Source organism: Arachis ipaensis, chromosome B10, assembly GCF_059453495.1.
Source record: "Arachis ipaensis isolate K30076 ecotype BB chromosome B10, ASM5945349v1, whole genome shotgun sequence".
In the NCBI taxonomy this organism is placed as follows: Eukaryota; Viridiplantae; Streptophyta; class Magnoliopsida; order Fabales; family Fabaceae; genus Arachis; species Arachis ipaensis.
In genome coordinates, this window is record NC_142435.1 from 87,672,319 (window position 1) to 87,695,091 (window position 22,773).

Here is a 22,773-nt window from a genome sequence, read left to right on the forward strand (position 1 = left end):
TTTTAATATAAACACAATAGTTTGATAATTTGATATACTTAATATATGTTATTGTCCTAGTTATGACTTTTATGTGAAGATATAGTTAACTTTATAATAAAAATAACATGATTCTTTGCCAAATTTGCTGCGTGGAGGAATTGTTCAGTGCATGAGGGCATTTCTTTTGAGTTTTGACAAGAGAAATAATTAATGCTTGTGGGCAAGAATAAGAATAAAGAATTATGATAGTGCCACAGTGGACTGGGCTCAATTTGGACACCGTGGGAAGCATCATTGCTTACTATTAAGTTTATATTACAATTAAAGCCCAATAGTGTGGCCGAGGCAGTGTGTGAGTGGCAAATTAGTTTGCCTCATACACCAATTTGTTAGACTTAGCATTAGGAAAAATTCAATTCACAAGTGCTTATTCCTTGCTAAAATAATTTCAAATAGAAAGGGAACATATTTTAGCTGCATGTGGGGCTAATAGTAGTAAACATGAGACAAGGAAAAAGGGCAAGATGTCAAAAAAGGTGCTGACAAGAGGTGACGATGAAGGTTAAAGCAAAATGGTAATCAAGAAGATAATAAACATCAAAGACGGTGAGGATCAAATCAAGATGCCAACAAAGAATTCCAACGAAAAAAATCATCTAGTCAAGATGAAAGCCATTGAACATGAGGATCAAGGTAGGAAGAAGCCGTCTAGGAAGAAGGTACCAATGAAAAAATCAAAGGTGGAGACTGATAAAGCTGTGATAAATACCAATGACGCTGAGGGTCAAAGCAAGAAGCCGACCAATAAAATACCGATGAAGGAATCGAATGAAGAAGATGCCAACGAAGAAGAATATAAGATTGAGCCTCTTATCCCTGCTATGACTTTAGACGATTTTTTTGAAAAATATGGGATATCATTAGATGAAAATGATGAAGAATATGAATATGATTATGATGAGCTCAATCCAACCATTGGTGATAGTAGTGACAGTCAACTCGGTAATGCCTTTATCCCTTTCTTCAATAGCAAATAGTGAAAGGCACCAACCTGAATCTTGTATTTAGTAGATTACTCTTTTATTCATTAGATTAGTATTCTTGTTAATATTTTCTAGTATTGAGATTGGAAATAGGTAGCAAAAAGAAAAAAATTCGTGGTCCCACCCAACTCAAGCATATTCATGCTTTGGAGACACAAATAGAGTTAACATGGTACAATGACAAACCCATAGGCCCAACAAAGACACAGATTCAATTGTTTAGTCGGTTCTTGGGAACACTTGCAAGAAACTCTAATTTGGTCACATTGTTATATACTAATTGGCAAGTTGTGTCCATTGAGACTAAAACTTCAATGTTAGATTATGCAAAGGTTAGTCGATCATTCCCCTTTTTAAATTGTTTACAAATACGCTTAGCATGTATGGTAAAATAACATAATTCGTTGTTTATTTGTGATGAGCGGATAATTTATACGCTTTTTGGCATTGTTTTTAGTATGTTTTTAGTAGGATCTAGTTACTTTTAGGGATGTTTTCATTAGTTTTTATGTTAAATTCACATTTCTGGACTTTACTATGAGCTTGTGTGTTTTTCTGTGATTTCAGGTATTTTCTGGCTGAAATTGAGGGACTTGAGCAGAAATCAGATTCAGAGGTTGAAAAAGGACTGCTGATGCTGTTGGACTCTGACCTCCCTGCACTCAAAGTGGATTTTTTGGAGCTACAGAACTCGACATGGCGCGCTTCCAATTGCGTTGGAAAGTAGACATCCAGGGCTTTCCAACAATATATAATAGTCCATACTTTGGCCAAGAATTGACGACGTAAACTGGCGTTCAACGCCAGCCTTCTGCCCAAATCTGGCGTCCAGCGCCAGAAAAGGATCCAAAACCAAAGTTGAACGCCCAAACTGGCACAAAAACTGGCGTTCAACTCCACAAATGGCCTCTGCACGTGCAACACTCAGGCTCAGCCCAAACACACACCAAGTGGGCCCCGGAAGTGGATTTATTCATCAATTACTTACTCTTGTAAACCCTAGTGACTAGTTTATTATAAATAGGACCTCTTACTATTGTATTAGAAATCCTGGATTGTATTCTGATCCTGTGATCACGTTTTGGGGGCTGGCCATCTCGGCCATGCCTGGACCTTCACTTATGTATTTTCATACGGTAGAGTTTCTGCACTCCATAGATTAAGGTGTGGAGCTCTGCTGTTCCTCAAAGATTAATGCAAGTACTACTGTTTTCTATTCAATTCATCTTATTTCGCTTCTAAGATACCCATTCGCACCCAAGAACGTGATGAAGGTGATGATTATGTGTGACGCTCATCATCCTTCTCCCTTATGAACGCGTGCCTGACAAACACTTCTGTTCTACATGAATTAAGCTAGAATGAATATCTCTTAGATCTCCTAACCAGAATCTTCGTGGCGTAAGCTAGAATGATGGCGGCATTCAAGAGAATCCGGAAAGTCTAAACCTTGTCTGTGGTATTCCGAGTAGGATTCAATGATTGAATGACTGTGACGAGCTTCAAACTCGCGATTGCTGGGCGTTAGTGACAGACGCAAAAGGAGGGTGAATCCTATTCCAGCATGATCGAGAACCGACAAATGAATAGCCGTGCCGTGACAGGGTGCGTGAGCATATTATTCACTGAGAGGAGGGGATGTAGCCACTGACAACGGTGATGCCCTTGCATAAAGCCAGCCATGGAAAGGAGTAAGACTGATTGGATGAAGATAGCAGGAAAGCAGAGGTTCAGAGGAACGAAAAGCATCTCCATTCGCTTATCTGAAATTCCTACCAATGAATTACATAAGTATCTCTATCCCTATTTTATTAATTAATATTCGAAAACCACATAACTGTTTTATATTCGCCTGACTGAGATTTACAAGGTGACCATAGCTTGCTTCATACCAACAATCTCCGTGGGATTCGACCCTTACTCACGTAAGGTATTACTTGGACGACCCAGTGCACTTGCTGGTTAGTTGTATCGAAGTTGTGACAGACTGTAAAACTAGATCAGAGTATCTGGCCTAAGAAGCCATTACCAGAGATCACAATTTCGTGCACCAAGTTTTTGGCGCCGTTGCCGGGGATTGTTTGAGTTTGGACAACTGACGGTTCATCTTGTTGCTCAGATTAGGTAATTTTCTTTTTGTCTTGTTTTCAAAAAATTTTTCAAAAATTCTTCCTTTGTTTTCGAAAAAAAAAAAAATTTTTTAAAATAAAAATGTTTTCAAAAATATATTTTCCTTTCAGAATTTTTAAGAATGAATTCTAGTGTTTCATGGAGCATGTTGAAGCCTGGCTGGCTGTAAAGCCATGTCTCAAGAGAAGAGCTTCTTTATCTTTCTTAGTCAATTGGCTGTTGAATGTAAGGAATGTCAGGCGTGTCATGTCTGAGTTACATACTAAAGCTTGGCTGGCTATTAAGCCATGCCTGACCCTTTGATTGGAGCTTTAGAGCATAAGATTCCTGGAATTCATATTAAAAATTTTGGAATCCTTATTTTCTTTTTCAAAATTATTTTTCGAAAAACATAAAATAAAAATCCAAAAAAAAAAAATTAGAAAATCATAAAAATCAAAAATATTTTTGTGTTTCTTGTTTGAGTCTTGAGTCATATCATAAGTTTGGTGTCACTTGCATATGCATCTTGCATTTTTTCGAAAATATCATGCATTCATGGTGTTCTTCATGTTCTTCAAGTTGTTCTTGGTAAGTCTTCTTGTTTGATCTTGATGATTTTTTGTTTTGTGCCTTTTCATGTTTATCATATGCATTCTTGAATTCTTAGTGCGTAAGCATTAAAGAATTCTAAGTTTGGTGTCTTGCATGTTTTCTTTGCATTAAAAATTTTTCAAAAATATGTTCTTGATGTTCATCATGTTCTTCATAGTGTTCTTGGTGTTCATCTTGACATTCATAGCATTCTTGCATGCATTCATTGTTTTGATCTAAAAATTTCATGCATTGCATAATTTTCATGTTTTCATAAAAATTCAAAAAAATCAAAAAAAATATCTTCCCCTTTTTCTCTCATCAAATTCGAAAATTTGAGTTGACTTTTTCAAAAATTTTTAAAATCAAATTGTTTCTCATGAGTCAAATCAAATTTTCAATTTGAAAATCTTATCTTTTTCAAAATCTTTTTCAAAAATCAAATCTTTTTCAAAATTCTTAGTTATTTTTGAAAATTCCAAAAATATTTTTCAAAAATCTTTTTCTTATTTTTGTACCAAATTTTCGAAAATAACATAATCAATTAATGTTTTGATTCAAAAATTTGAAGTTTGTTACTTGCTTGTTAAGAAAAATTCAAACTTTGAGTTCTAGAATCATATCTTGTGATCTCTTATGAATCAAGTCATTAATTGTGATTTTAAAAATCAAATATTTTTCAAAACTAATTTCAATCATATCTTTTCAAAAATATCTTCTTATCTTATCTTTTTCAAAAATATCTTTTCAAAATATCTTTTCTAACTTCCTAACTTCTTATCTTTTCAAAATTTGTTTCAACTAACTAACTAACTTTTTGTTTGTTTCTTAACTTTTTCAAAACTACCTAACTAACTCTCTCTCTCTAATTTTCGAAAATATCTTCCCTCTTTTTCAAAAAATTTCTTTTTTATTAACTAATTATTTTTATTTTTAAATTTTTAAAATTTTTCGAAAATTTCTAACAATGTTCAAAAACCATTTTTCAAAAATCACTAACTCTTTTTCAAAATAATTTTCGAAAATTATCCCTCCCCCATCCTATTCTATTTATTCATTCATATCCTAACATCTCATCTCACATCTCTTCCATCCGTACAGTTGTGTTTCTTCCTTTACATCACATTCTTTGTCTCCCCCTTTTTCTTCCACTCACACAGGGATCCCTATACTGTGGTATAAAGGATCTCCATTATTATTATTATTATTTTTGTGCCTTCTTCATTGTCATATGAGCAGGAGCAAGGATAAGAACATTCTTGTGGAAGCAGATCCAGAACCTGAAAGGACTCTGAAGAGAAAATTAAGAGAAGCTAAAATACAACAATCCAGAGATAACCTTTCAGAAATTTTCGAACAAGAAAAGGAGATGGCAGCCGAAAATAATAATAATGTAAGGAAGATGCTTGGTGACTTCACTGCACCTAATTCCAATTTACATGGAAGAAGCATCTCCATTCCTGCCATTGGAGCAAACAACTTTGAGCTGAAACCTCAATTAGTTTCTCTGATGCAGCAGAACTGCAAGTTTCATGGACTTCCATCTGAAGATCCTTTTCAGTTCTTGACTGAATTCTTGCAGATATGTGATACTGTTAAGACTAATGGAATAGATCCTGAAGTCTACAGGCTCATGCTTTTCCCTTTTGCTGTAAGAGACAGAGCTAGATTATGGTTGGATTCTCAACCTAAAGACAGCCTGAACTCTTGGGATAAGCTGGTCACGGCTTTCTTAGCCAAGTACTTTCCTCCTCAAAAGCTGAGCAAGCTTAGAGCTGATGTTCAAACCTTCAGACAGAAAGAAGGTGAATCCCTCTATGAAGCTTGGGAAAGATACAAACAGTTGACCAAAAAGTGTCCTTCTGACATGCTTTCAGAATGGACCATATTGGATATATTCTATGATGGTTTATCGGAGCTATCAAAGATGTCACTGGACACCTCTGCAGGTGGATCCATTCACCTAAAGAAAATGCCTGCAGAAGCTCAAGAACTCATTGACATGGTTGCTAATAACCAGTTCATGTACACTTCTGAAAGGAATCCTGTGAGTAATGGGACGCCTATGAAGAAGGGAGTTCTTGAAGTTGATACTCTGAATGCCATATTGGCTCAGAATAAAATATTGACTCAGCAAGTCAATACGATCTCTCAGAGTCTGCATGGAATGCAAGCTGCATCCAACAGTACTCAAGAGGCATCTTCTGAAGAAGAAGCCTATGATCCTGAGAACCCTGCAATAGCAGAGGTAAATTACTTAGGTGAACCTTATGGAAACACCTATAACTCAACATGGAGAAATCATCCAAATTTCTCATGGAAGGATCAAAAGCCCCAACAAGGCTTTAATAATGGTGGAAGAAACAGGTTTAGCAATAGCAAGCCTTTTCCATCATCAACTCAGCAACAGACAGAGAACTCTGAACAAAATGCTTCTAATTTAGCAAATCTAGTCTCTGATCTATCTAAGGCCACTGTAAGTTTCATGAATGAAACAAGGTCTTCCATTAGAAATCTGGAAGCACAAGTGGGCCAGCTGAGTAAAAGGATCACTGAAATCCCTCCTAGTACTCTCCCAAGCAATACAGAAGAGAACCCAAAAGGAGAGTGCAAGGCCATTGACATAAGCGCCATGGCCGAACCTCTGAGGAGAGGAGAGGACGTGAATCCCAAGGAGGAGGACCTCCTGGGACGTCCAGTGATCAATAAGGAGCTTCTTTCTAAGGAACCAAAGGACTCTGGGGCCCATCTAGAGACCATAGAGATCCCATTGAACCTCCTTATGCCCTTCATGAGCTCTGATGAGTATTCCTCTTCTGAAGAGAATGAGGATGTTACTGAAGAGCAAACTGCCAAGTTTCTTGGTGCAATCATGAAGCTAAATGCCAAATTATTTGGCATTGATACTTGGGAAGTTGAACCTCCCTTGTTCATCAATGAACTAAGTGATCTGGATCAACTGACATTGCCTCAGAAGAGACAAGATCCTGGAAAGTTCATAATACCCTGTACCATAGGCACCATGATCTTTAAGGCTCTGTGTGACCTTGGTTCAGGAATAAACCTCATGTCCCTCTCTGTAATAGAGAAACTGGGAATCTATGGGGTGCAAGCTGCTAAAATCTCATTAGAGATGGCAGACAGCTCAAGAAAACAGGCTTATGGACAAGTAGAGGACGTGTTAGTAAAGGTTGAAGGCCTTTACATCCCTGCTGATTTCATAGTCCTGGATACTGGAAAGGAAAAGGATGAATCCATCATCCTAGGAAGACCTTTCCTGGCCACAGCAAGAGCTGTGATTGATGTTGACAGAGGTGAAATATTCCTTCAATGGAATGAGAACTCCCTTGTGTTTAAAACTCAAGGATCTCCCTCTGCAACCATGGAGAGGAAGCAGAAAAAGCTTCTCTCCAAGCAGAGTCAACCAGAGCCCCCACAGTCAAACTCTAAGTTTGGTGTTGGGAGGCCACAACCAAACTCTAAGTTTGGTGTTGAACTCCCATATCCAAACTCTAAGTTTGGTGTTGGAGAGTCTCAACAAAGCTCTGCACATCTGTGAGGCTCCATGAGAGCCCACTGTCAAGCTATTGACATTAAAGAAGCGCTTGTTGGGAGGCAACCCAATGTTTATCTAATTCTTATTTTTATTGTTTTTCATGTTTTCTTAGGTTCATGATCATGTGGAGTCACAAAATAAACAAAAAAATCAAAAACAGCAGAAGAAAAATCACACCCTGGAGGAGCATCTGTCTGGCGTTCAAACGCCAGAACAGAGCATAGTTCTGGCGCTGAACGCCCAGAATGGGAGCATCCTGGCGCTGAACGCCCAGAACAAGCATGGTTCTGGCGTTCAACGCCAGAAATGGCAGCAAAGGGGCGTTGAACGCCCAAAATGGGCACCAACCTGGCGCTGAACGCCCAGAGTTGTGTACAAGGGCATTTTACATGCCTAAATTGGTGCAGGGATGTAAATACCTTGACACCTCAGGATCTGTGGACCCCACAGGATCATCTAAGGATCTGTGGACCCCACAGGATCCCCACCTACCTCATCAGCTCTCTTTCCATTCATGATCATCCCTTCTTCTTTTCCATTTACCACTCACATCCATACACCCACTACCTTCAAAAATTCAACATCTCTCTCTCCCACCCAATCCCACCAATATGGCCGAATACACACTCCCATCCATCTCCTCCATATCTTCTTCTTATTCTTCTATTCTTTCTTCTTTTGCTCAAGGGCGAGCAACATTCTAAGTTTGGTGTGGTAAAAGCATATCTTTTTTGTTTTTTTCCATAACCATTGATGGCACCTAAGGCCAGAGAAACCTCTAGAAAGAGGAAAGGGAAGACAAAAGCTTCCATCAAGGGTCTATAGCTCAGTGGTAGAACATTTGACTGCAAATCAAGAGATCCCTGAGATACCTCAGGGGATACATTTTCTTCCACACAATTATTGGAAGCAACTAAGGGTGGAACATCAAGAGCACTCCATCATCCTTCATGAAATCAGAGAAGATCTAAAAAGCAATGAAGGAGGAGCAACAAAGACAAGGAAGAGACATAGAAGAGCCCAAGAACATCATTGAAACGCCATCATCACTAAGGCCAGAGAAACCTATAGAAAGAGGAAAGGGAAGACAAAAGCTTCCATCAAGGGTCTATAGCTCAGTGGTAGAACATTTGACTGCAAATCAAGAGATCCCTGAGATACCTCAGGGGATACATTTTCTTCCACACAATTATTGGAAGCAACTAAGGGTGGAACATCAAGAGCACTCCATCATCCTTCATGAAATCAGAGAAGATCTAAAAAGCAATGAAGGAGGAGCAACAAAGACAAGGAAGAGACATAGAAGAGCCCAAGAACATCATTGAAACGCCATCATCACTAAGGTGGATTCATTCCTTGCTCTTACTTTCTCTGTTTTTCGTTTAGGGATTCATTCCTTGTTCTTACTTTCTCTGTTTTTCGTTTTCTATGTTATGTGCTTATCTATGTTTGTGTCTTCATTACATGATCATTAGTAGTTAGTAACTTTGTCCTAAAGTTATAAATGTCCTATGAATCCATCACCTCTCTTAAATGAAAAATGTTTTAATTCAAAAGAACAAGAAGTACATGAGTTTCGAATTTATCCTTGAACTTAGTTTAATTATATTGATGTGGTGACAATGCTTCTTGTTTTCTGAATGAATGCTTGAACAGTGCATATGTCTTTTGAAGTTATTGTTTAAGAATGTTAAATATGTTGGCTTTTGAAAGAATGATGACTAGGAGACATGTTATTTGATAATCTGAAAAATCATAAAAATGATTCTTGAAGCAAGAAAAAGCAGCAAAGAACAAAGCTTGCAGAAAAAAAAAATTAGGCGAAAAAAAAAATAGAAAGAAAAAGAAAAAGCAAGCAGAAAAAGCCAATAACCCTTAAAACCAAAAGGCAAGGGCAAATAAAAAGGATCCCAAGGCTTTGAGCATCAGTGGATAGGAGGGCCTAAATGAATAAAATCCTGGTCTAAGCGGCTAAACCAAGCTGTCCCTAACCATGTGCTTGTGGCGTGTAGGTGTCAAGTGAAAACTTGAGACTGAGCGGTTAAAGTCAAGGTCCAAAGCAAAAACAAAGAGTGTGCTTAAGAACCCTGGACACCTCTAATTGGGGACTTTAGCAAAGCTGAGTCACAATCTGAAAAGGTTCACCCAATTATGTGTCTGTGGCATTTATGTATCCGGTGGTAATACTGGAAAACAAAGTGCTTAGGGCCACGGCCAAGACTCATAAAGAAGCTGTGTTCAAGAATCATCATACTGAACTAGGAGAGTCAATAACACTATTCGAAATCTGAAGTTCCTATAGATGCCAATCATTCTAAACCTCAATGGATAAAGTGAGATGCCAAAACTATTCAAGAGGCAAAAAGCTATAAGTCCCGCTCATATGATTGGAGCTATGTTTCATTAATAGTTTGGAATTTATAGTATATTCTCTTCTTTTTATCCTATTTGATTTTCAGTTGCTTGGGGACAAGCAACAATTTAAGTTTGGTGTTGTGATGAGCGGATAATTTATACGCTTTTTGGCATTGTTTTTAGTATGTTTTTAGTAGGATCTAGTTACTTTTAGGGATGTTTTCATTAGTTTTTATGTTAAATTCACATTTCTGGACTTTACTATGAGCTTGTGTGTTTTTCTGTGATTTCAGGTATTTTCTGGCTGAAATTGAGGGACTTGAGCAGAAATCAGATTCAGAGGTTGAAAAAGGACTGCTGATGCTGTTGGACTCTGACCTCCCTGCACTCAAAGTGGATTTTTTGGAGCTACAGAACTCGAAATGGCGCGCTTTTAATTGCGTTGGAAAGTAGACATCCAGGGCTTTCCAGCAATATAATAGTCCATACTTTGGCCAAGAATTGACGACGTAAACTGGCGTTCAACGCCAGCCTTCTGCCCAAATCTGGCGTCCAGCGCCAGAAAAGGATCCAAAACCAGAGTTGAACGCCCAAACTGGCACAAAAACTGGCTTTCAACTCCACAAATGGCCTCTGCATGTGCAGCACTCAGGCTCAGCCAAAACACACACCAAGTGGGCCCCGGAAGTGGATTTATTCATCAATTACTTACTCTTGTAAACCCTAGTGACTAGTTTATTATAAATAGGACCTCTTACTATTGTATTAGAAATCCTGGATTGTATTTTGATCCTGTGATCACGTTTTGGGGGCTGGCCATCTCGGCCATGCCTGGACCTTTATGTATTTTCATACGGTAGAGTTTCTGCACTCCATAGATTAAGGTGTGGAGCTCTGCTGTTCCTCAAAGATTAATGCAAGTACTACTGTTTTCTATTCAATTCATCTTATTTCGCTTCTAAGATACCCATTCGCACCCAAGAACGTGATGAAGGTGATGATTATGTGTGACGCTCATCATCCTTCTCCCTTATGAACGCGTGCCTGACAAACACTTCTGTTCTACATGAATTAAGCTAGAATGAATATCTCTTAGATCTCCTAACCAGAATCTTCGTGGCGTAAGCTAGAATGATGGCGGCATTCAAGAGAATCCGGAAAGTCTAAACCTTGTCTGTGGTATTCCGAGTAGGATTCAATGATTGAATGACTGTGACGAGCTTCAAACTCGCGATTGCTGGGCGTTAGTGACAGACGCAAAAGGAGGGTGAATCCTATTCCAGCATGATCGAGAACCGACAAATGAATAGCCGTGCCGTGACAGGGTGCATGAGCATATTATTCACTGAGAGGAGGGGATGTAGCCACTGACAACGGTGATGCCCTTGCATAAAGCCAGCCATGGAAAGGAGTAAGACTGATTGGATGAAGATAGCAGGAAAGCAGAGGTTCAGAGGAACGAAAAGCATCTCCATTCGCTTATCTGAAATTCCTACCAATGAATTACATAAGTATCTCTATCCCTATTTTATTAATTAATATTCGAAAACCACATAACTGTTTTATATTCGCCTGACTGAGATTTACAAGGTGACCATAGCTTGCTTCATACCAACAATCTCCGTGGGATTCGACCCTTACTCACGTAAGGTATTACTTGGACGACCCAGTGCACTTGCTGGTTAGTTGTATCGAAGTTGTGACAGACTGTAAAACTAGATCAGAGTATCTGGCCTAAGAAGCCATTACCAGAGATCACAATTTCGTGCACCAATTTGTAGTCTAAATATAACATTCCTAGTGATGCTGAGCCTTGGGTGATAGATACCATTGGAGAGGCATGAAAGCAATTTAAGAAACGCATAAAGAAATATCACTATACACCGTACAACTCATTTAGAGAGATGATAAAAAATCGTCTAATGACTGTACCTGAACTGCATTTTCAAAAATTAGTTCAATTTTGGAGGCTTGATATCATCAAAGTAAGTTATTTTCACAACTCTCTTGGCTTTAATGATGGTATCGTGTATTTAACTAACTCTATCTAATTTTATATTGCAACAAATGTAGGTTATTTCTGACAAAAATCATGAAAACAGATCCAAGCAAAAATAAAATCATCGAATGGGTCCAGTTAGTTTTGAATTAGTACGTGCTGAATTGGTATTTTTTTGTGCTTTTTATTTTAAGTATTTTTGCATCTTTCATGTTATGTGTGTTTACTTAGTCACATGTTGGTGGTTTCTTTGTAGCGTGCAAAGAAGGAGGACAATAAAGATCCATCACAATCTGAGATGTTTGTTGTAACTCATACGAGCAAAAAAAGAGAGATTGATTCGGGAACACAAGAGACAATTGTTAGTTTCCTGGTCTCCTAGCAAAGTACACCAAACAAGAAATGTGTTAGCTATTTTTATTTATTCTAAAGCTGTTGGGTGCATGCATTTATTTTGATCCTATTTGTGTGTAATAGGAACATCTTCAAAATTTGAAAGAAGCAGGATACAATGATGATGAAGCAATTCAAACAGTTTTCGAAAAGGAGAGTGATAAACCATTATTTTATGGTTTATATTGTGTTTAATTGTGTGGTTTTATCAAACTCTACCCACTTATTCATATGGTTAGCATGTAGTTACAATTCCTTCCCAAAATTACTCCATGGTTGAAAACTTGCTTTCTAGAGACTTTTAATTATGTATTTTAATTCTCCTTTATTCCATTCGATGCCGTGATCTCTGTGTTAACTGTTTCAGGCTTTATAGGGCATGAATGACTTGGAAATTGGAGAGGAGGCTTGCAAAAATGGAAGGAACACAAAATATTAAGGAGATGACCAGCGAGAAGCGACGCGGACGCATGGCACACGCGACCGCGCGAAACGGAGAAATCGTAGTGACGCGCTCGCGTGCCTGACGCAAACGCATGGATTGGAAACTGCACAGATGACGCGAATGCGTAGACGACGCGCATGCGTGGCAAGGCAAAACGCTGGATGACGCGACCGCGTGGATGACGCAATCGTGTAACGTGCGCGATCTGCAGAATTTGCAGAATTCGCTGGGGGCGATTTTGGGCCATGTTTTGACCTAGTTTTCGGCCTAGAAAAGCAAATTAGAGCCAGAGAACATGAAGAGACCAAGAGACATTCATTCGGCATAATTTTTAGTTTTTAGATCTGAATTTACTCCTCCTCTAGGTTTTCTCTCTACACATTCATAGTTCTTAGGATTTTGTTTTTATTGCTTTTTGGATTGGGATTTTGAGAAGAGTTATTACCTCCGCCAAGACTTCATCACTCTAGTTTGTTTTCCTTACTTGTCACTTACTCTTTCATATCCTTAATTTGTTCAGAGTTACTATTGGATTATTTTTAGAATTTATTAATACAAGAACTATTTTTATTTTTAATTGATCTTTTGGATTATTATTTATCATGTCTTCCTTTATTTCCCTTTCTTATTTTGTGAAGTTTACATTCATAATGAGCGAGTAGTTCCATAACTTGATTGGGAGTTGATTGAAAGCAGAACCTTGAGTTGGAATACTCAAGAGTAAAATTGTAATTGGGTTTATTGTCAGATCGCCCTCTAGTCACTGACACTAATCCTTCCCAAGGGAGAGGATTAGAACTTATGAATAGAAATAGACTTCCAACTTTCTTGACTTTCCTCTATCTGGTAAAGGATAACTAAGGAGAATAACCTTCAATTATAAATTAATCTTGGGAGAGCTCCAACAAGGATAGACTTTCCGACTAATCTACTCCCGGTCAAGATTTTTATTTAAATTACATAAATTCTCTGATTTAGTTTCCTGTTTATCAAACTCAAAACTATTTTCGAAAACATCTGATTAATAAAATAGCATATCTTTCTGCAACTCGTTGGGAGACGACCTGGGAGTCATACTCCCAGTATTTTAATTCTAATTTTGTGACAACCCTTCTAAATTGATAAGCGGATTTTTGTTGGTTAAGAACTGTACTTGCAACGTATCTCTTATATTAATTTCTTAATCCACCAATTTCCGCATCATCAATTTTTGGCGCCGTTGCCGGGGAGGTGCAGTAGAGTGCTAAGTTATTGATTGGAATTTATTTATTTGCATTTTATTTTATTTTGCTACTATGAGCTGCATGTTTCTTTCATTAAATGACGCGTTCACTTCCTTATCCAAGCTTGCCAGTATTTGATCCTGAGATTGAAAGAACTATTTCATGTATAAGGCAAGCTCGGCGTCAGTTAGTCCTCTCCGAGGGCGAATCTAAAACGTCACTTGAGGAAGAAACAAGTTCCCTTTCTACTGATTCGGTTGATTTACGTGCAGGTGATATGGCAGCACCTAGGAGAGTTACTATCCAAGAAGCTGGAGCCCCTAATTTTTCACTGCAACCATATCAAGCACATCACCCAGCGGTGGCTATGGATTTTGAACTCAAGACCGCACTACTCAACTTGATGCCTAAGTTTCATGGCTTACCTGCTCAAGAGCCTATCAAGCACCTTAGGGATTTCCAAGTAGCCTGTTTTACTGTCAGGCGTGATGGTGCAGATGAAACTTCTATTTTGTTAAAAGCCTTCCTATTCTCTCTTGAGGGAAGGGCGAGAGAGTGGTACTACACTCAACTCGCAGCAACTGTTTCTAACTGGGATACGCTAAAAAGAGAATTTTTATTAAAATTCTTTCCAGCTGAAGTTACTGATAAACTGAGGAAAGACATTTCCATGATTGTTCAGGACGAATTCGAGACTCTATACGAATACTGGGAGTGCTTTAACAATCTTCTGGAAGCATGCCCCACCATATGATTGACAAGATAGTGTTGCTCGGCTACGTCACACAGGGTATGAGGCCTCAAGATAAGACCACATTGGAAAGTGCTAGCAATGGGTCTATGAAAAAGTACAAGACCACTGATGAGATATGGCAATTGATCAGCGACTTAGCTGAATCTACTCGGAATCACAGGCAGAAACAAAGCCAGTCAAAAGCTGTTGCAGAGGTATCCTCTAGCAGAGAAACTGCTGCTCTAACTCAGAGTATATGTGAAATGACCAACTTACTGAAGCAGATGCAGTTGAGTCAACAACAAGCTCAGCAAGCTCAGCCTTCTCCACCACAGCAAAGCCAACAGTTGGTTCCACAGAGAGTGTGCGGAATCTGTGCTGATTATAGTCATTATACTGGTGAATGTCCGCACCTCCAACAGGAAGACAATACTGTAGCAGCCACTCATAACTTTTATGACCGCCGCAATCAAGGATACAATCAAGCTGGTAGCTACAACTATGGATTGCAGGACAATTCCAACCAAGGTTAGAGAGATAATTCTAACCAGGGCTGGAGAGACAATAATAACAGAGGAGGCAGAGAAAATTAGGGAAATCAGAGGTGGAATAATAACAACAACAGGCAACAGAACCAGAACCAGCCTTACAGAGCACCCCACCTGAGGCAATCCCAAGGACCACAGCACAACCAACAACAAATTTCTCAGATCACTTGCTCTAATTCCTCTCCGAATGACGAGATGTTTCAATCCATTGCGCAAGGACAAAAGAACATGGAAAGTTTACTTAACGGTCTAACATCCGCTATACAAGCTCTCATCTCTCAGATGGGATCTGATAAACCCATATTTCATGAGTTCTTTTGTGATTAATTAGAGTGATTTATTCAACTCTTCACCTACTTATTCACATTAATTGCATGGTTTTACTTTCCCTTCCTTATTATGTCATGTTGTGAAAAACATGTTTCCTAAGCCTTAAAAATTAATTATTTTAATTACCTTTATTTCCATTCGATGCCATGATTAGTGTGTTGAGTAGTTTCAGATTTTCTAAGGCAGAATGACTTAAAGGATGAAAAAGGAAACATACTAAAATGGAAGGAGAAAGCAAAACGGAGCTTTAAAGAAACCGATATCCACGCGATCGCATGGATGACGTGATCGTGTGCCAAGCACAAGTCAGCAGCGACGCGGCCGCATGACTGACGCGACCGCGTGGCAAGGAAAAGCTCTGAATGACGCGACCGCGTGACCCACGCGGACGCGTGACAGAGGCCACACACCAGAAATTACAGAATACGCCCCCAGCGAATTCTGAAGCCCTTTTTGGCCCAGATCCAAGTACAGACAGCATAGACTAGATGTTATAAAGTGTGGGAATGCACCCATTCAAAGGGAGCTCGCATATTTTCACCTTTCAATGATTTAGATTTAGTTGAGAGGGAGATCTTCTCTCTCTCTCTTTTAGGATTTAGGATTTCTTCTTGTTTTGGGAGTAACTCTGGATCCAGGTTTAATGTTCTTTTAGTTTTACTTTTATTTATTTATTCCAACATTTGAATTGATTATTATAATTTACGAATTATTCCATGTTACAGATTTCTAATTGAATTAATGATAATTTGAGGTACTTTCAGTTTATGATTATTCTCTTTGATTTAAGTTGCCATTGCTTCCCATCTAAGGACACTTTTATTATCTCAGCGATTTACTTTTTCCCCTTTTGGTTTTGGTTAAGAATTCAGTAACTCAACAGTTATTAAACTCAACATAATTGATAATCGTTACCTTGCTAATTGAGTTGAACTTAAATAATCCCAACCTTTTCTTAGGAAATAATTAGGATTCAAGGGTCAATTTAATTAGTCCCTTGACTTTCCTTTGCTCTGGTAAAGGTTGACCGAGTAGAATTAAGATACAACTTTCATTATTGTTGAGAAGGATAACTAAGTTGGACTTCTAATTTTCCTTATCTTGCCAAAAGTTGCTTTACAGTTATTATTTATTTTTACTTGCTATTTAATTCACTCGTCATTTAAATTACTTGCTTCTCACCTTCTAAACCCCGATTACAACCCTTATAACCAATAATAAGAACACACTTCCTCGCAGTTCCTTGAGAAGACGACCCGAGGTTTGAATACTCGGTTATCAATTTCAAAGGGGTTTGTTACTTGTGACACCCAAACGTTTGTACGAAGGGATTTCTGTCGGTTTAGAGACTATATCTACAACGCGACTGGTTTTATGACATTCTTTACTGGCAAAGAAAAACCCGACGTCAGGATCATCCAATACTTCAAATACTCAACATGCAAGCTCCAGTGGAATTCCTTCTCAACCACTACCCAATCCAAAGGGTGGCATCAATGCCATCACCCTAAGGTCCGGAACCACACTGCAAGAGAGGAATCAGGAGGAGCCAAACCTACCAGAACACGCCTCATTTGAAGAGGTAGTGAAGGTAGAAGATGCTGAAGAGGAAGAGGATGTACAAGACATGGTTGAAGAAGAAGAAGCTCAACCACAGAAAAAAGCACCAAAGGTTGCCGACGCTGTAGAAACGCCCTTCCTATTCCATTTTCACAAATTGCTAGGAAGCCCAGGAAGCAGATGGAACTTGATCCCAAAATTGTAGAAATATTCAAAAAGGTTGAGGTAACTATTCCCCTTTTTGATGTTACTCAGCAAGTACCTAAATATGCAAAGTTTCTAAAAGATTTATGTATACATAAAGACAAAATTAATGAATTAGAAACTAGTCCCTTAGGTAGTTCTATATCTGCTTTAATGGGAGGTATACCTGGAAAGTGTAGTGATCCAGGTCCATGTATGGTTAATTGTACTATTGGAGGTGTGATATTTTCTGACTGCATGTGTGATTTAGGAGCGTGTGTTAGTATAATGCCTTTGTCTATATATGATACTTTGAGGCTCCCTCCCTTAAAAAGGTCGGCAACTCGTTTTGTGTTAGTAGATAAAAGCATTATTACAGTGGTTGGAATTGCTGAAGATGTATTAGTGAGCATTAAGGGGCTCACATTTTCCATTGACTTCTATATCCTGGAAATGCCCCCTAATGACTCAGGAAGGCCATCGTCAATCCTGCTTGGAAGACCATTCCTGAAGACTTCAAAGTTCAAGCTGGACGCATTTTCCGGAATTTATTCTTTTGAAATAGATGACAGAATAGTGAAATTCAGCTTAAATGAAGCTATGAAGCACCCTCCGGATGATCATTCTAGCTCCCAGTGTGACATCATAGATGAAACCGTGGCTGAAGTTCACCAGGAGGAATTAGAAGAGAAGTACATAGGACAAGGTCCAAGTGTGGGGACATTTTCAGAGGATAATGAGAGCACCTCACCATTATCACCAGCTCCAAATGATCCAGAACCTGGCTATGAGCAGAAATTAGAATTAAAACCCCTCCCTCCACACCTCAAGTATGCTTACCTTGAGGACAAGCAGAAGTTTCCAGTTATCATTGCAAGGGAGCTCACTTCTCAACAAGAAGAACAACTACTCAGTGTGGTGAAAAAACACAAGAAAGCAATTGGATGGAGCCTAGCAGATATAGTAGGCATCAACCCTCAACTTTGTGAGCACAAAATATTCCTAGAAGAGTGAGAAAAGCCTATCCATCAACCTCAAAGAAGACTGAATCCCACCATCTTAGAAGTTGTCAAGAAAGAAGTGACCAGGCTACTTGAAGCAGATATCATTTACCCCATCTCTGATAGCGAATGGGTCAGTCCAGTACAAGTGGTGCCCAAAAAGTCAGAAATCACAACAGTAAGAAATAAGCATGGAGAGCTTCTGACAACTAGAGTGCAGAATTCATGGAGAGTTTGTATTGACTATAGGCATCTCAACCAAGCCACTCGCAATGATCATTACCCCTTGCCATTCATTGATCAGATGCTTGATTGCCTATTAGGTAAATTCCATTATTGCTTTTTAGATGGTTATACAGGCTATTTTCAAATTCATATAGCCCCTGAAGATCAGGAAAATACTACTTTTGCATGTCCCTTTGGAACTTATGCTTATAAGAGAATGCCCTTTGGCTTATGCAATGCACCAGCTACTTTTCAAAGGTGCATGATGAGTCTTTTCTCTGACCTTATTGAGAACTGTATGGAGGTTTTTATGCATGATTTTAGTGTTTATGGTGATTCATTTAGCCTTTTCTTAGATAGTTTATCTAGAGTATTAGATAGATGTGTTAGTACGAACCTTGTATTGAATTTTGAAAAATGTCACTTTATGGTAAAACAAGGGATTGTACTAGGACATGTTATGTCTAATACTGGCATTTCTGTAGATCCAGCAAAGGTGGATGTTATTTCTAGTTTACCTTACCCCTCCTCTGTGAGGGAAGTCTGTTCGTTCCTTGGCCATGCAGGTTTTTACCGAAGATTTATTAAAGACTTCAGTAAGGTAGCACTACCATTATCCAGACTACTGCAGAAAGATATTGAGTTCGAGTTCAGTGAGGATTGCAAACAAGCATTTGATAAGCTGAAGACCGTCTTGACTCAAGCTCCAATTGTGAGATGACCAGACTGGAGCCAGCCATTTGAAATCATGTGCGACGCCTCCAACCATGCAGTAGGAGCGGCGCTGGCTCAGCGTGAAGGTAAGGATCCTTTTGTAATTGCTTATGCATCTAAGACTTTAGACGCCGCTCAGTCTAATTACACTACTACTGAGAAAGAGATTCTTGCTATTGTTTTTGCTCTGGATAAATTCTGAGCCTATTTACTTGGTGCTAAAGTAGTAGTGTACTCAGACCACGCAGCTCTAAAGTATTTATTAGCTAAAAAGGAATCCAAACCAAAGTTTATACGTTGGATACTGCTACTACAAGAATTTGATTCAGAAATTAAGGATAGGAGTGGTAACCAGAATCTAGTGGCAGACCACTTGAGTCGCCTTAAGCATATTAGGGATGACTCCACTCCTATAGATGATAATTTCCCATTTGATAACCTGCAAGCAGTATCTGAAGTAGTCTCTTGGTATGCACCTGTAGCTAATTATCTAGTCAACCGCACTTTTCCTCAAACCTTTACTAAGCATCAAAGAGATAAGCTGAAAAGCGAGTCCAAATATTATATATGGGATGACCCATATTTATGGAGATGTGGCACTGACCAGGTAATTAGACAGTGTGTGCTTCAATCAGAATTCCAGTCCATTTTAGAGGCCTACCACTCATCTGAGAGTGGAGGACATTTTGGCCCTCAAAGAATAGCTAGAAAAATTTTAGACTGTGGATTCTGGTGGCCTACTCTTTTTAAAGACGCTGTTGAATTTTGTAAATCTTGTTCCTCATTCCAAAGGTTTGGTAATATATCCAAGAGGGATGAGATGCCTCAACAGATTATGCTTTTCTGTGAAATTTTTGATGTTTGGGGCATTGACTTCATGGGTCCATTTCCAAATTCTAATGGTTATTTTTATATATTGTTAGCTGTAGATTACGTTTCTAAATGGGTGGAAGCAATTTCTACCCGCACTGATGACGCTAACACTGTTGTTTCCTTTGTTAGAAACCATATTATTTGTCGCTTTGGATCACCACGAGCAATCGTGAGCGATCAAGGCACCCGTTTTTGTAACAAGAGACTAACAGGATTACTGAAGAAGTATGGGATAATTCATAAAGTGGCAACAGCCTACCATCCTCAGACTAATGGGCAAGCCGAGGTGTCAAATAGTGAAATAAAGCTTATATTGTAGAAGATAGTCAAGCCTCGTAGAAGGGATTGGAGCACCAGGCTACGAGATTCACTTTGGGCATACAGAACGGCTTACAAAACACCCATTGGGATGAGTCCCTTCTGCTTAGTTTATGGAAAAGCTTGTCACCTCCCAGTTGAGGTGGAACACAAAGCCTTTTGGGCAGTGAAGGAGTGCAACATGGGATTTGAGAAAGCCGGAGCTAAAAGGAACTTGCAACTGCAAGAATTAGAAAGCCTTCGCCTAGAAGCTTATGAGAACTCAAGACTGTACAAGGAAAAGATGAAGGCTATGCATGATAAGCACATCAAGAGGAGAGATTTCCAACCTGGGGATTTAGTCCTCCTTTACAACTCTAGACTGAGGCTCATGCTAGGCAAGTTGAGATCAAGATGGGAAGGTCCATATAGAGTAGAGAAGGCTGAGCCATACGGAGTTTTCCACCTGAGTCATCCTTCAAGCTCTGAATTCATCAATGTTAATGGATATCGCTTAAAGCTATATCATGGTGAGAAGGCGACGAAAAACAAGGAGTTAGAAATCTTCCTCGTGGAGGATCCACCAACAGCAGAAGACTGAGCTAGTGGAGTGTCCAGCTTAAGGACGTTAAAGCAAAGTGCTAGGTGGGAGATAACCCACCATGGTATGATCGTTCCTTTCTTTCTTCTTAGTTTTCTCTTTCAATAACTCTTCTCATTATTAGCACATTTAGTTTGCATCTTCATTTGCATATATATATATGCGACGCGATAGCATCACTGACGCGGCCGCGTCACAGATGCATAAGGAAGAAAAAGAAATCGAACAGAAAGTCACGCGAGAGCGTGGCTGGAGGCGTGCCTTTGGCACAATTTGACCCACGCGACCGCGTCGTCGACGCGTCCGCATCATGTGGGAAAAATGCCTCCCACGCGTCCGCATCAACCACGCGAACGCGTGCCCAAAAAATCGACGTAAGAAAGGGTGCATGGCAGCAAGTTGTGAAGGAGTAGGGCTGGAATGGCGCTAGACGCACAAGCCCTACCACGCGAACGCGTGCCCCACGCGTCCGCGTCGTCTCTCAATCTTGGCCATTCACGCGATTGCGTCCACTACGCGAATGCGTCACCCTGGAATTTGGCAACAATGAGTTTCAAACAGAGAGTTGTGCGAGCGCGAGGCTGCCCTCACGCCAGTAGCACAGAACGAGTCACGCGTCCGCGTGACTGACGCGTCTGCATCATTTCATCTAAGCGCCATTCGCGCGAACGCGTACCTCACGCGTCCACGTCGCTAGCGCCGCACAACATATCCATATTTGCCAAAAATATCTTATCTTTCTCTTCCCCAAATCCTATTTTTCTTTTCCCTCCTTATTTCTTTCTTTCCCTTTCTTCCTTCTTCCTTCTTTGTCACTTTCTACTTTCTCTCTCTCACCACCATTATCAAGGTTTTCCTTTTCGTCTTCTCTCCTTACTTTTCTATTCTTCTTCTTGTTTTTATGTTTTCTTCTTTTCTTTTTTCTTTTTAATTTCATTATCCATGTTTTCTTTTTCTTTTTTTTCTTTTAATTGGTGTTGGAAATTTATTTACGTCATTATTATTTCTTATGATATGCTTGTGGATTGTTAAGGAATTGTTTGACAATTATATATTAATTTTATAGGGTTACTTGCATGTTCAATTTAATACTTTCAATAGCTTATTTACCATGCATGCTATGTGTTTGTGAAAACGTCCGTATGGCATTGTGCACTGTTTTTCGATATCTTTTATTCTACTACTCTAAATGCTTGCTTTTCACAAAACCCTTTTTATATTATATTATTCAAATATAATTGTTATTACAAACAGGTTATTAGTTTGAAAGGCTTGGTAATCTAACTTGGACATTGAATGCTTGATCTATGCTACTCATGCCTTTGCCAGCATGCCAATAAACACCTTGCATTTAATTGTCAACATATGCACTTGCTATATTTCCATTGATGATTTTTCACATGTAGTCATGACCATGTGTTAACGTCATTCTTCCTTGCTGTGCATTGATTACCACCTTTCCCGCCCTCTTCGTTGCCCTAACCCTTGACATTTTAACATACTTTCTCTTTTCTTTCTTTTAGGATGGCCACCAAGAAAGGAAAAGAAAAAGCTACTCCCAAACTACCAGCAAGAAGAGGAACAAAAAGAGCATTAGTGGCAGAGCCATCTTCAACTGCAGTTAAGCCCTCAACAAAAAGAATTAAGAGGATTATAAAGGTTGATGAAAAAGAGAAAGCCTTCCCAGTAAAGGACACTGCGCGTTTTACCAACCACTACTGTGAGCAGATGTTCCCTATCCTGGCAGAAAGGAGTTACAACAACGAATACCTTCTTATCCTTCCGAACCATATTGCTGAATTTGTTGAGCCACGAATTGAGCAACGACAATGGGGTTTCCTACAAAGACAGCCACGGCAGGTAAATCTTTCCTGGATAGTCGAGTTCTACTCTAATTTCCACCTGCCAACCCTGCAGTCTGTCTACGTTCGGCAGAAGCAAGTCCCCATTACGGAAGAGGCCATTCAACGAGCTCTAGATCTTCCCCTTACTCCAGAAGGACTAGACGC

General features: G+C 39.2%; 1 non-coding gene and 1 pseudogene across 1 annotated transcript; one reads left to right on the plus strand and one right to left on the minus strand.

Moving 5' to 3' along the window:
- LOC148580762 (uncharacterized) overlaps positions 1 to 22,773 on the plus strand; it is a 65,264-nt pseudogene that overhangs the window by 37,482 nt on the left and 5,009 nt on the right.
- On the minus strand, positions 5,494 to 5,601 carry LOC148580764 (small nucleolar RNA R71). Its single transcript, XR_015895836.1, has one exon. It is a non-coding gene; the product is annotated as a small nucleolar RNA R71 (small nucleolar RNA).